This window comes from Zingiber officinale, chromosome 1A, assembly GCF_018446385.1.
Source record: "Zingiber officinale cultivar Zhangliang chromosome 1A, Zo_v1.1, whole genome shotgun sequence".
Lineage (NCBI taxonomy): Eukaryota > Viridiplantae > Streptophyta > Magnoliopsida > Zingiberales > Zingiberaceae > Zingiber > Zingiber officinale.
The window spans coordinates 56,344,069-56,350,068 of record NC_055987.1 but is presented as its reverse complement, the minus strand read 5'-3'; positions in this window follow the sequence as shown (position 1 = coordinate 56,350,068).

Genomic DNA, 6,000 nt, shown 5'->3' with positions numbered 1-6,000 from the left:
ACTCAAAATACTGATAGGGTATTTTTCCATATGCATCTATAAGTAAAACTAACTAACATACAATCATGCATAGAACATAAAAGAAATCTGCACATACAATATTTCTATGACGAGAAATCAACGGAAAATACCTCTTACTACAGGTGAGCAGTACTTCTAAACATTTCTCTATATTGCACATAAATAATAAAAGAAAACATTTATAGAAAGTATAAATACATTCTTACTTGAAGACGACAAGGCTGATACTGATGTGTGTGTGATGCTGGAGAATGGGAACTGCTCTGATACCAACTTGTAACACTCCACCCTCCTCACTACTAGTTTGTGAGGGAGTGACGTTACTGTACTACTAACTTTACTTAACTAATCTTGCTCACATGTTGAAAGTATTACTTGAAACTCTCAAAGACTCAAGACATGCAATTAAAAAGCAATAGGAAACCTAAATAACTCATCTCAACATTCTACTCAAGCATATGTTCACAACTAAAACATATCAGACTACACATGCATGTGAGAATAATACAACTCAAAGAAAAATGGAACTAATGTGCATAGCAATTTAAATGGAAAAGTTCTAAATACATAAAAACATCCTAAACACAAAACCATCAACATAAAAGAACTATTCTAATAATGCAAGAAAGGCTAAAACCACCTAAATTTCACAACCAGTCTTAAATACAAAAAAAAACTTAATAAATTCTTTAATTAAGGTCCCAAGGCTTCCATAGTCCAGACATCACACATCCATCCTGCACCTCCTTATTGCCTTCCTTCACTGTACCTTTCCTTTCCCTTTATCTGCAGTAAGAGGAAATGCAACTATAAGTGAATTGCTTATTAAGCGCTATCTAACTCACAAAACTCGAATATGCATGTGAACAGGAATAAATCTATAAACTGAATGCTTAAAAGAAATACTACTCATGCTCATCTAATAACAAAGAAATCAAACATACTGAAATGCTAAACATGTAAAGCTGCTCAACTAATAGCAAATAGTAGTAAGAACAATCTAAACAACATGCTAGCATAAAAGAAAACTAAACTTGCTGATCTTTAAACTTATGTGAAACTTATACTTTTATACTTCAAAATAATAATAATCTCTTGGGCCCAGGCTTAGTACCATTGTGCGCTCCCTGATAGAAACTGAGGTAGTGAGCCACCAGTCCTACGAGGGTAAAGACCTTGGTCTTACCAGGGCCAAGACCTCGGAACCGGTCACCTGTATTTGTTTAACAATAACCTCGAAAGTCGGGTACTAGCCTCTTCAAATAAAATACTTGTTACTTATAAATACTTCTAATAAAAGAATACCTTATTCAAAACTGAACAAAAATCTGCATATAAGCTTAACAAAAATCTACATACAAGCTTAACAAAAATCTACATACAAGCTTAACAAATTAAAAAAAAAAACTAAAATGCTTGAATAAAACCCAAGACTGCAGTGCTCGGATAGAAGATCTAAAACTGCAAGGGAAAAACCTAGTAACCAAAAAGGTCTACTGATTACTCCCAAACTAAGGTCGTTTATGTCAAAAGCATAGCACAATCAAAACTAAAACCTGCTGAAACTTAAAATCTATGTAAACCTGTTCAAAGCTCATACTTTTACAGAACAATAGAAACCAAATCCTATTGAATCTATTTGCAGTACCACGGTAAGGAAGCAAAAGAAACCAACATGCAACTAGTAAGGAAAATTGCTACTGGAAACCTAAAACCATAATTGTTCTTCATGCTCAGTGCCACGGCAACAAAAAAAACCGAAGATTGCTAGATTTCATATGAACCGATCATGCTCATCAAGGTCACAAACAACAAATCTAATTCAAAAACTGAAATACTAAATTCAAAGCCTGAAGAAACAACCACATGCTAAACAAACAAATCTATTTCCTTTCTTTGAGATTCATGGCAGCAACATCAAATACATTGCTTCCTACATCGTGCTTCAGAAAAACAAGAAGAAACAACCTCTAAAAGCTACTCCTACCGTCGGTGAGAAACACTTACTTTGTTCTTGGACTTACAACCGAAATCGCTTCTAGGGCTTCGGAGAAAACTCGAAATCCCGGCACCTTCTTCACGTCTACGTGTTCTCCTCAGCAAGGTGATCACGATGGTGGAGAAAGCACTCGGAGATCGCCCTGGACCGATCGCCGGAGAGAAGCCCTAGCTTCCTCTTTTCTGGTTTCGCCCGAGCAGGGAACGACACCGCACGCGAGAGAAGGGAAGAGGAAGGTTTTTTTGGTCACGGGAAAAACCTAAGTTCTCTCTTTATAACTAGGGTATTCTGTTATCTAACTATTGCTTAAATTATTTCCGCCCCTTCTTTGATCAGCACGGCCAGCTTGGGCGCTTGGCTATCGCGCTTCCCTTAAGTCTTGGACCGGGTCGGAGGTCGCGGGTTCGAACCTTGGCCGAACCTATTTATTTATTATTTTTTTTTTTTTGCAACTTCTTCCTTTTGGTAAAAATACCCAACGAACTCCAAAAATTACATAAAAATACTCTAAAAATTTCTAGAATATTTCTAAAGCATTTCTTTATATTTTTAAGTACTATTAGAACTCGCAATGAGAAAATTTGGGTTGTTACATATTCGACTACTATGCTTATAATAAGGGTGAGTACAAATTATGTATTCAATCAGTTCACATCTTCTTTCCAAAATATCATGCAGTTATTAATGCAACAATCAATCTTCTCTACCGATAAACCTAAACCTCTCACTAATTTTTTTGTATTGTAGAAGCTATCAAGCATTATGCTATCAGCAGGAAGTAACTCAAACATCAATTAACAGATGTTATCGTAACATCTTTCTGAAAAATGATACTCTGCCTTTATGTTCAATAATCTTACAGTAACTGATAATTGGGAATGACCAGACGGAATCCCTTTCCACACTTCTCTTTCACTAACCTTTAACATCTTTCCCATACATTTGCTGAACTTCAAGTGTTGGTACATCATCTATATTTGAATGATCAACAGCATTTATAGCATCATAAACTATTGATTGCATTGCATTCTCATTAGATGATGATTCCCCTAATGGAGTTGTGCCTGATGAAGAAGCAACCGAAGTTCCAATACAGTGAGACAAATAAGGCTCTCCATGATAGTACCAGTTGTAGTAATTTGGAACAGATCCTTTTTTACATAGATGTACTTTGATAGTATCCTCATCATGGAAAGTTTTATCTCTACATTTGGAATGATTACATGGACAACGTAATGTGACATCATCCATACATTCTGGATGACTCTTCGCAAAGTTCACAAACTCTTCAACTCCAGTAAAATATTCATCTCGGATAAATCTATTTTCTAATCTATTGTAGATCCAATCTTTGTTTATGTACATTATATTCTAATAAACATAAGATTGATTGCTTAGTAAGTATGCAATTAATATAATAGAGGTACTACACATATGATTCAATGTATTCAAAAATCATACCATGAATACAAATTATTAAGTATATAATTAAGAAGTTGTCCTTTTAAAACAAGGATACTAGGCTAAAATTCTACAACTAGCTAAACTATGTTAAAATGAACCATAATAGAATCATATGTGTATTAGGTCCTATAGAAATTAATAAATGATTAAAAATGTCTATAGGACCTTTCTGTAGTAGCTAAACTAGTTTTGTTTTTACAAGAAAGACCATCTTATGACTCCCTAAGATAAGGTGTGTCATTTTCAAAGTCCTTGGTCCATTTTCATAATTTTTAAGTTTTGTTAGAATTTTGAGAAAAATCACTCCACGTTAGAGTAATTTTCATCAAAACTATTACAACTATCCCTTAACTACTAGGTCCATGCTAAGAGTCTAAAGTAGTTATGTTTCACAAGAAATTAATAATTCTAACCTAAAACTACAAGTCCTACCCTAGATTGATGTTAATTACTAATCATAATGGTTGTTTTTTTTTCTAAAATATTATCTTATATTGAGAGTCTTGAGCGAGAGTGAGTGTCCTCTTTGCCCACTAGGCAAAGCACAAACCCAAAAATAAATCATGTTCATCTTAAATATTTTGCTAAGCTACATGAATCATGTTCTTCCAATGGGCTCTATGCAGTAAAATCATATATAATATTCAATCAATTAAATCATTTTTTTATCAGGTTCACTAGCGTTTTCTTTGAACTCTTCTAACAATAGAATATATGTCACCTTTAAACAATGCCATACCATCCCTGAGACCAAGTATACAGGATCGTCAGGTTATGACCCAGTGACCAACATGGACAAGGATTAAGAGAGAAAAATTAAATTTTTGACCGTCAAAACACACTGCTGCTAATCCCACCAGTAACTATACCAAAACTATCAAATCCTCTGATATCTGTATGCCTACCGACTCGAATTTGACTCACCAAGAGTCGAATGGATCACACAATTTGTCAAAGTGTAGGACCACATCTAATGCGTCAGACAATAATACATGATCTTCCCAGACGGGAGATAGAGGAGATGATTCAAAATTGATTAAGAAACAATAAGAATGAAAAAAAATAGATCTAGATATGGAAATAGAGAAGAAACAACAAAGGAAAAGAGAGATTGAGGAGAAAAAAGAAATCACCAGTGAGGGAGCGCACTCTGCAAGGAAGAAGCTCGTTGGCGAGGATGACGAAAAGACTGCATTAAGCCGAGTCGGAGTCCAACGCCGGCAACTGTTAGAGCGTCGGAGGAGAGGACGCCGGAGGAGACGGAGAGAAATGCTAGAGACGAAGAGGACACCGAAGTGGAGAGGCCAAAGACGGGTTCTGTGCCCTAAATCCCGAACCTAGCGACGGAGGTAATAGTCCCGTTGCTAGTTAAAGATGGAACTATTAGTTCCGTCTCTAAATAGAGACGGAGGTATAATTCCGTCTCTATATTCTCACCTGATGAAACTTAATTCCCTGTCTGAATAGTGATAGAATAAATATTTCGTCGCTAATTAGAGACGAAATCAAAATGTTCGTCTTTATTTAAAGATGGATAATTTATTCCCGTCGCTAATCTTTACGTGTAACACCCAAAAATTCTCAAATTAATTTTAAAAATATTCTATTATTTTTTTGGAATTTTAGAATATTTTTATAGAATTTTTGGAGTAGTAGAAGTAGTAAAATTAAATAAAAACGTAAAACAACCTAAGCGGGAATTGAACCCGAAACCTATTAGACCCTACGACTTATAGATGACTCTAGTAACCAAGGGGCCCCAACAGGGGTGTGTTGAAAGGAAAGGAGAGCAATTATATTTAAAGTTTAGTTGGGGTATATTAATCACTTGATATAAATAGGGAATTAAGAGAGGAGTTATTATTTTCAAAACGACAACTTTTCCCTCACCCTCACCCACTGATCTCTCTCTCTCTCTCCCGCACCCTCTCGGCGACCAAGGCCAAGGAAACCTAGGGTTTCATCCCTAGGGTCGTAGGAGAACCATCCGGCGACAACTCAAGCATGAGGACGTTCCTCTCCGCGAGAAGAACGCGTAGACGTAAGAAGATCGTCGAAGAGATCTTATTCTCCTGAAAATTAGCGATCGGATTGTAAGGAAACTTAGCGCAGGAAGTAAATAACCCCTCACCTGCAGTATAAGTAGTTAATTGTATACTTTTATGTTCTTAGTTCGATTTTATACCCTTAGTGCAGCCTTATGCAGAATTAGAGCGCGCCAGGTGCTCGATAGAATGCCTAGTACAGTTATATGTAACCGTAGGCATTTTAATAATCCAGTTAAATGCCATAGATGCATTTTAAATAGCATACATAGCCTTGCTTCAGTTTATATGGGACTATGGTCCAATGGGTGGGCTCCCATAGTCGCCTCTAGGTTCAGATAACCTAACTCTAGGTTTAGATAACCTAGTAAAAGCAAGATAAGATAAATCAGTTATAAACAGTATTTTACTTTTATCAGTGGCACTGTACTGGACTCTCAGTTGTCCTTGGGTTGGGCTCCCATAGTCGTC